Source organism: Aegilops tauschii, chromosome 3 (assembly GCF_002575655.3).
Source record: "Aegilops tauschii subsp. strangulata cultivar AL8/78 chromosome 3, Aet v6.0, whole genome shotgun sequence".
NCBI lineage: Eukaryota > Viridiplantae > Streptophyta > Magnoliopsida > Poales > Poaceae > Aegilops > Aegilops tauschii.
In genome coordinates, this window is record NC_053037.3 from 221,909,726 (window position 1) to 221,919,472 (window position 9,747).

Consider the following 9,747-nt stretch of genomic DNA (forward strand, 5'->3'; position numbering starts at 1 on the left):
AAGCTGTTTGCTCGTGAGGTGAACGCATCTCTTCCCAAGCTCGAGGCCACGCGCCCGCAGAGGTGCTCCAGGTGCGCCATCACCTTTAGCTCATCGGACCAGCTCAAGTGCATGGCTACTGCCGGTGCCCTCCCGATGCTTTTCTCACCCGTCATTAGCAATGTCCAAGTCACCATGACCCTCATCGACGGCGGCGCAGGGCTCAATGTCCTATCCGCCGAGACATTCGACAGTCTCCAAGTGCCGTACGATCAGCTGCAGCCTACCAAGCCTTTGTCCGGAGTGACCAACGGCTCCACCACCATGATAGGGCAGGTCCGCCTCCCTGTCACCTTCGGCCAGCGCGAGAACTACCGCACCGAGCTCATTGACTTTGACATCGCACACATCCGCCTGCCGTACAATGCCATCCTTGGGTATCCAGCGTTGGCCAAGTTCATGGCGGTGACCCACCACGGCTACAATGTGCTCAAGATGCCGGGGAGTGGGGGCATCATCACGGTTCCGTGTGAAGAAAGAGATGCGGTGTGCTCCCTTGAGCGCGCCTTCCAAGCCGCAGCAATCGAAGACCCCGACAACGAAGGCATATTGTACCCTCCTCAGGCCATCCCCAAGAAGAAGAAGCAGCTGCTCCACCTAGCGCCTCAGGGAAGTGGTGCCTCGAGTGGCACCGCGTCAGGGTATGCGCCCGCGGCTGGGGCGCCTCCCTCCCTCGCATAGGAAGGCACGGCCGGCGGCCTCCTCAGGCTGGGCTCGGGGGCGCTCTTCTGGAGGGCCTCAAACCTAGCGAATGTCACGAGGGAGGCACTCGGGCACCATGTGGAGGCGTGCTTCGCTGCACGTTTCCCTCGAGATGGCACAAGGCGAGGAGCGCCAAGTGCTCAGGAGTTCATCACCTAGGCGATCAAGGAGCTTCAGGAAGCAAGGACCATACGCGGCGACCGCCGCCCACCACCCGGCGCAGCTCCCCATCCTGGCGAGGACGGCGGGCTGCGCGTCTGCGTCGACATTCCAGGGCTCAACAGGGCCGCATCTCAGGAGTGCTTCTGGCCTTCGAGCGTTGGCCAGTGCGAGGGTCGGCCTCACAGCTATGTTCGCATGCCGTTTTGCCTGCCGAACGCGGCTGTCACCTACCAGCGTCATCTACGGAGCATCCTAGCGACTCAGGAGGCCAGGCATCACGCAGTCCTGGCGGAGATGGCGATGGTCGTCAAGGAACCACCCGAGCCCCCAGAGCCTCCTGAGGCTCAGGGCCCTGGTGGATCGTGAGGAGCGACCTCTCCAACGCGCACCTTCAGCTACCTCGACACCCCTTCGATGACAGAACCAGGTGACATTTTCCGGTTTACTCAGCTTGGAGCGCCCCTCGGGCCGCATCATTCCCAGGTCGCACGGGCCTGCCCCCGCGACATGTATCTTTTTGCATCTTCAGCTCACTCTGTTGGGGGTGCCCCTCGGGCTGCATCATCCCCAGGCCGCTCGGGTCCGTCCCAGTGGCATGTATCGTTCTTACATCTATCCTGAGCTAGCTTGTCCCCTTACATAATTTATCTATGGCTATCACCTTCTTATCTAGTACATCGATACCCCACCCATGACCACCCTCATTGCCACGGGAGCCGCGCGCCGGTCGTTTTCCCTTAGGATTCCTCGCATGAGTAGGCTCGGCACGGCGTCTGTGCTCGGGTTTGTCCCTGCAGCGTCGATAAACCCAAGTACTGAGGTCTGTCTAGTGGGCCGGCCCCATTCATGTCACCTCCTGGGGTCGTTGGTGTTTGGCCTTCTCATGGGATCGCCTCAGGAAATTAGTCCGACGCAGGTTACCTAACCATCTCGCGGGATCACTGAAGCTATCAAGAACCAAGACCAGGCGCAACCCACCTTGAGGTAGGGCCTCGTGAGTCCCGCGCTGGCTCACCATGCCCAGACACACCTCATCTAGCCCTGCCGTGCAAGCCACGTGTCAAGGCGGGGCTGTACACGCCCCAGGGGCTCCACTCAGAGGGAGCCCTCACCCACCCACCAGTGGAAGCACCATGCTCCGCGCTGGCAGTCGACACGGTCGATGAGCGGCTATGCCCGTGCAAGTGCGGAAGCGCTACGCTCCGCACTCGTGATAAAGAACTGAGAGCGGCCCCACGGCCGTACCAACCGCAGGGAGCCACCCGGCTCAGTGTCCAGCCTAACCGCAACGCTCTCCCCTCGGGAGAGTCGCGCGAGGGGGCTAGGCACAGGGGCTACGCTTAGGCCCCACCTAGCGTACGCCGCCCTGCGAGGTCACTCGGACCTGGTCGTCGCGCGCCAGTGCCGGGCGGGAACTCGGCGAGGACAGGTATGAAGGTCTGTTTGAGCGTCAAGGGGGACTCCTGAGCATCGCAACTCAGGAGCCTAACTGGCCATGTAGCCACTCACCCCTTGGTCCGTCCTGGTGATCCGGACGGCCCAACAGCGGCTGAGGTACGCGCGAGGTCGGGCCCTGCCGACGTAGAACCCTATGAACTACTTTAGCGGTTTCTTCCCCCGGGCCGTTTGCGCATCAAGGGGGACTCCTGAGCATCGCGACTCAGGAGCCTAACTGCCACGTAGCCCCTCACCCCTTGGACCGTCCTAGTGATCCGGACGGCCCGACGGCGACCGAGGTATGCGCGGGATCGGGCCCTGACGACCTAGAACACCAAGCAAACGAGAAGGAAATCGCGGAACGTCAAACAAATATGACAAAACATACTGTTCTTCAAATACCAAACACAAGTTTAAACGCCTCCATGAGGCATGGTGCATGTTGCAGAGGCAAAGCAGGAAAAGGAGCCGCCAGCAAGCCATCTCTTCATCCTTGGACACTGCCCTCACTTGCAAGGGGTGCCCCTTCGACGACGACGTTGCCCTCACCTCTGCCGCCCATCGGAGTCGCAGGTTCGGCAGCACCACCGGGCAAGGGCGCAGGGTCGAAGGCGCGGAACTTCTTCAGCAAGGCCTCCACTCGGCTCTTCACGGCTTCGGCAGCAGCTGCGCAGTGCTCATCATCCACGGGCTCAAGCAGCTCATCATGGTCGGCGTCAGGATCACGAAATGAAGGTGGCCGAAGACACACGTCAGCGTGGATGAGGAGAGCGCACGGGCTTCCCCCTCCACCAAGGGGCCAATCGCGTCGACGACGTCCTCGAGCGTCGCAACAAGATGAGGCAGGAGCTGGATGGGGCCCTCATCGTCTGTCACCAGCGGCTCGTCCAAGCCCTTCTGATAGAGTGCCCGCAGCGCCATGCGGGACCTCTCCTCAAGGGACTTGAAGGCCACGCGGTCCTCAACCAGGACCTTCACTTTGCCTCCCATCTTGGCCTTCTTTGCCTTCATCTCCTGCTCCAGCTTCTCCAGCCGGCTGCGCTCCGTGGCCTGTGCCCTCACCAACTGCTCCAGCTCGGCGTCACGACCTCTGAGGACGTCCTCTTGGGCCTTCATCTTCTCCTCCTCCGCCTTGCGGTCTCGAGCCTCGGCCGTGCGCTGGTTGCGCATGGTCTCCAGCTCGGCCTCTAGCGATCGGCAGCGATCCTGGGCAGCCCCGGTGTCCTTCAGCGCCGCCTCGCGGGCAGCCGCGGCTTGGGCAGCGGCCGGCTTGTCCTTCTTGGAAGCCGCCATGGCCCAGCTCAGTGCCTCCCGGATAGATGCATCAGAGTGCAACCAGCCAGAGATCAACTCCAGGCGCCCAGCCACTAGGCGACGGTCGGCGCCTTGAAGATCACCCCGCAGCTAGGTGAGCACAGAAAGGGCGTGCTCCAGGGCGTCAAGCGAGGCAGAGGGATTGTGAACTGGCAGTGGGGCGGAAGGAGAAGGCAGCGTCATTGCCAAGACGTGCAGATTAACGGCGGCGGAAGAAGGAGCCAGGAGCTCCGGAGCCTGCGGGACCTCGGCCAATGAGCTGGGGACAAGCGCCTCGGGAGTCGACGTAGCTTCAGGGGCCACCGTCCCCTGGAGACGCTCCTCCGGCCCTCGCGAGGAAGACCGGGCCGGAGAGGGGCGGGTGACATAGCCGCCCTTCTGAGCCGGAGGAGGCGCGGCCGTGATAGGCTGCTGGGTCCCCGAGGATGTGGCCGCCCCCTCCTGCTTCTTCTTCTTCGATGACGACGTCGGCCTAGAAGCTCAAGGAGGAAGCATCAGGAAGCCGTGGCGGAAGCAGGAGCAAGGGCAAGGTCAGGACAGGATACTCACTGGTCCACGGTGCTGTAGTCCCGGCGCCTCTTCAGGAGTGTGGAGCTTAGGGGCCTCGCGGCCTGGGGCGCGGGCACGCGGGCCCCAGGAGTGAGCAAGGCCGCGGTAGCTCCGCGCAGCGGTGAGGTAGGGGCGTCACCCCGAGAGATCAGCGATGATCTGCTCTTTGTCGAGACACCAGGCGGCGGCTTCCCAGAGGCGGAGACCCTGGACCTCATAGTGACCCTAGCAAGGGGCAGGACCTCCCTCACTGGGTGGTCGCCGGCAGCGTCGTCGTCAGGCAAGGCGCGGAGGAGGTCGGCCTTGCATGGAGGGGAGGTCTCCCCAGACCCCTCCGAGGTGGCTGTCGAGTCATGTTCCTCCCCTCGTCAGAATCGTCAGAGGACACCACCACCAGAACCGTCACCAGCGGGGCCTCAGAGGGCGCCGGCGGCACAAGACCACGCCCATCAAAGACAAGCATGGCAGCGGCGATCTTCGCCCCATCCGGGCGGTAGTACAAGGGAACGAAGTTGTCCTGCTGGTACCCTTGGTCATCCCCAACCAAGGAGCAGAGGGCCATGCCGAGCTCCTCGTCAGATAGGGCCTCCGGACGCAGGCGGAGGTCGTCCGCTTCATCCCCGAACTTCCACAAGGGGCGCACGCGCCTGGAGGGGAGCCACGCTGCGCCATGAACTCCTTGACGATCATGGCCCCCGTTAGCTTCGCCGCCCTTTTGTCATCAGGCTTCAGGTTGGCGGTCATCCTCTCTAGCACCAACTCTGCCCGAGGGTCGATGAGCCTCGCGCGGAACCACCCGTCATGAGAGGCCTTCGAGATTGCATTGGTCTTGTTGGCCGCGACGAAGTTGACGCACCCCGAGCAGGGGCCGTCCTTGACCCGGAGATAGAATAAGTGGCGCCATAGCGCCACGGACGACATCACCCCAATGTACGCCTCACAGTAGAAGGCGAAGATCGACAGAAGGAGGACGGAGTTGGGATGAAGATAGAGGGCGTGAAGCTTGTAATAGCTGAGGGCGGAATAGAAGAAGTCGGAGAAGGGAGGAACCAACCCCGCCATGATGCTGCTCATGAAGAAGGGATAGAAGGTGCTGCCTGATACGTCTCCAACGTATCTATAATTTTTGATTGTTCCATGCTATTATATTATCTGTTTTGGATGTTTAATGGGATTTATTATGCACTTTTATATTATTTTTGGGACTAACCTACTAACCAAAGGCCCAATGCAAATTGTTGTTTTTTTGCCTATTTCAGTGTTTCGCAGAAAAGGAATATCAAACGGAATCCAAATGGAATGAAACCTTCGGGAGAGTTATTTTTGGAACAAACGCAATCTAGGAGACTTGGAGTGGACGTCAAGGAAGCAGCGAGGAAGAAACGAGGCAGGAGGGCGTGCCCCAGGGGGGTGGGCGCGCCCCCCACCCTCATGGGCCCCTCGCAGCTCCATAGACCTACTTCTTTCGCCTATATATACTCATATACCCTGAAAACATCTGAGCGCACCACGAAACCCCATTTCCACCCCCACAACCTTCTATACCCATGAGATCCCATCTTGGGGCCTTTTTCGGCGCTCCGCCGAAGGTGGAATCGATCATGGACGGCTTCTACATCAACACCATAGCCTCTCTGATGATGTGTGAGTAGTTTACCACAGACCTTCGGGTCCATATTTATTAGCTAGATGGCTTCTTCTCTCTCTTTGGATCTCAATACAAAGTTCTCCTCGATTCTCTTGGAGATCTATTCGATGTAATTCTTTTTGTGGTGTGTTTGTCGAGATCCGATGAATTGTGGGTTTATGATCAAGATTATTTATGAACAGTATTTGGTTCTTCTCTGAATTCTTATATGTATTATTTGATATCTTTGCAAGTCTCTTTGAATTATCAGTTTGGGTTGGCCTACTAGATTGATCTTTCTTGCAATGGGAGAAGTGCTTAGCTTTGGGTTCAATCTTGCGGTGTCCTTTCCCAGTGACAGCAGGGGCAGCAAGGCACGTATTGTATTGTTGCCATCGAGGATAAAAAGATGGGGTTTATATCATATTGCTTGAGTTTATCCCTCTACATCATTTCATCTTGCCTAATGCGTCAATCTGTTCTTATGAACTTAATACTCTAGATGCATGCTGGATAGCGGTCGATGTGTGGACTAATAGTAGTAGATGCAGAATCGTTTTGGTCTACTTGTCGCGGACGTGATGCCTATATACATGATCATGCCTAGATATTCTCATAACTATGCGCTTTTCTATCAATTGCTCGATAGTAATTTGTTCACCCACCGTAGATTATGCTATCTTGAGAGAAGCCACTAGTGAAACCTATGGCCCCCGGGTCTGTCTTCCATCATATTAGTCTCCTATCAATTTGCTATTTCTGCTGCTGTTTATTTTCCAATCTTTACTTTCCAATCTTTATCATAAAAATACCAAAAATATTTATCTTATTATCTCTATCAGATCTCACTTTTGCAAGTGGCCGTGAAGGGATTGACAACCCCTTTATCGCGTTGGTTACAAGGTTCTTATTTGTTTGTGCAGGTACAAGGCGACTTGCGTGTAACCTCCTACTGGATTGATACCTTGGTTCTCAAAAACTGAGGGAAATACTTACGCTACTTTGCTGCATCACCCTTTCCTCTTCAAGGGAAGACCAACGCATGCTCAAGAGGTAGCACTACCCGAGGCCTCTGTCTCGGCGGAGTTGGCCGGGAGTACAGTCTTCCTCTTCTCATCGCCCTCCGCTGTCATCAGGAGCGTGCAGGCGAGGTTCTTCTGCGAGACGCTTGGCGCATTCAGCACAGGTTCGTACCAGGATGGCGGAGGTGCGGCCCGAGCTTGGTTGGGCGCCATTGGAGGCTGGCTCAGAGGAGGATTTGGGTGGATCTGGAGCCTTTGGGAACAAGGAGCAAGAAAGGCGATCTGGAGCAAGACGAAGGGAAGCAATGAACGCAGCATGGCCCGCGCCAGCCTTTTGTTAGTAGGGCAGTTGCCGATGTAGCGTGGGGAAGCGGAGACGCCCATGTCCCGTCAGTCACCACGCGTCAATCAAGGCCACAGGTGGTTGGGGCCTGCGGCGCTTCGCACTTGCCCCTTGGCTTCCCCTCGAAGCCAAGTCCGAGCGCGCGTTGGGCCCGGGGGCTACTGTCGGCGGTCTGGGAACAGGGGTCCCCAGACTTGCCCGCCTGCGGCCTACGGCGTGACTCCACCAGCGGCCCTGTATGGCCCATATTCACCAGCAAACACTCAAGACCCTCGCGAGGGGCCGAGCCTCGCGAGGTGGACGACACAAGACCTCCTCAGGGGCGGCCTCACTAGGCTGGCTCGCGAGGAGCAGAGAGATCAAGGCGAGGGGAACCTCCTGAGGTTCCAGTGATGTGAGCCGTGACGACCAAGGCCAGGTGGGCGCCAGGCGAGCGCCAGCGGGCGCAGAGTACCGGTTTCCTCTCCGGTGTTAAAGGAGCAGGCACAGGTGAGGAGCCCCGAGGCGTCAGGCAAAGGTTTCCATATGGGTGCAACAAGACCAAGACCAGCAGTATGGGAGGACGGAGGTCATCGCGGAGCCCATGACGGCGTCACCACCAGAGCTTTTGGCAGGCGAGGACCACCTTTTCTCAGGATAGCTTGTACTAGCTGTCCCCCTTCAAATTGGCCGTTGTGGGATCCCTTCCCGCCTGATATTTGGGAAGAGGACCCGGGCCTCTATAAATAGGACTAACCACCACCGTAAAAGAGAAGGGATGGGGACGACGGGGGATTCATACCATGCTCACACACACAAGCTCACCAAGCTCAAGAACACCTCTCCTCAGGAGGTAGTTCTTCCCTTGTACTTGTTCATCCAAGCCTACCAGGCAATCCACCACACCACACTGGAGTAGGGTAGTACACCACATCGGTGGTCGGAACCAGTATAAACTCTTGTGTCCCTTGTTCTTCAGGTTCTGCGAGCTGAGCTTTGAGATTGCGGTGAGAGCAAGAGCTAGGGGGAGAGAGATCTTCATGCGCACCCCAGAGTTCGAACCTTAAGGGTTTTGCCGGAACCTCTAATCGGACACGTAACAGGTTTAGCATGTACTAGTATATGAAACTCATTTCAGTGAACCAGTTCATTAGTAAGGTGGACAAGATTAAAGTACCAAGTCTTATATTGCCAAGTAGTACATTATAAAAGCATCAAACAAACATATATATATGTCCTATGGTCACTGCATTGTCTTGCCAAATCAAAATAGAGACACGGTTCAAATCATATCAGTTCAAGAGAAAGCAGCACTGAAAGAATACAAAGCGTGGGAAACTACATGGCACAACAAGATTTCAGATGGGTACCACGGATCTAGATGTACAACAACACTATTCGCTCTGTTGTGATGCTAGTAAAGTGCAAGATATGAGAAGTCAACTGTATACACAATTGAAATTGAAATCAACAGACCTATTTATAAGAGCAAACCTATTAAAGAAACATGCGTAAACATACCTATTGTGCCATTGGAGTTTCGATTGGATCCTTCAATTTAAAAATAAGTTTGTATGAGTAAATACAGTGATACAAGAGCAAAGCAGTATGGACGATAGCAATGGAATCTTAAATGAGAACAGTTGTTCTTCAGGTTTAAGCACTTGTTCTACATGAACAGAGTACAGTAAGACGCAAGCATATAGTACTTAAAAAAATGAGCTCATAGACCATACCACATTCTTGGTTCGGGACCAGTACGGAACAAGGCATTCCCAGTCATCGTCCAGTAAATGTGTCTCTATAGAACGTAAGGGAATTTGATGACTTTCTTTGCCAGTGAAGTATGTTTTCTTCAGGTAATTCCGATACTGCCACCAAGCATTCTTCATGATAGCAGAGGTATTAGCACAGGTTACCTCATCCTGAGTTTCCAAATCGGTCCTTCTCTATAGAGAAAAATGGGAAAATTTGCTGTATTATAACCACCATGGAGGTAGAATGTATGGGACAAAGCAAAGTAATTGCCATGAATAACATTACTTACACATAACTCCTGGAAAAACACCTTCAACTGGCATTTTCCTTCATCTTCAGTATAATATTTCCATGATGGGAAGATACGCACATAGGATTTAACAACATCAAATGCGATAGATGCTAAACTACGACTGGCTGGTTGTGCTTCCTCCACAGGAATATGTGTACTAATTGGTGGAGTTGGGGTTCGCCGTGGTAGTACTGGTGCTTTGGGCACTGGAGCTGCCTTACTAACTGCTCTTGCTTGCAAGCTCTCTGGTGGAGATGGTGCTATGTCAACAGGGACTGGGTTAATATCTACTGGGGTTGGGGTTAGATTGTGTGAAGCTGGTTCTCTGTCCATCGCAGTATGGGTACAATCTATGAAAGTCTGGGTTATGTGTGGTAGGATTGGTTCTCGTGCATGTACAACCGGGGTGCTATCTCCACCAAGAGGTAGCACTGTTTTATTTGAAGACCGTGTTTTTACTCCGCTAGATACTGCCATCACCCGCTCTAATTCAAATGGCTGATAAACAGGAAACATAGTTGAA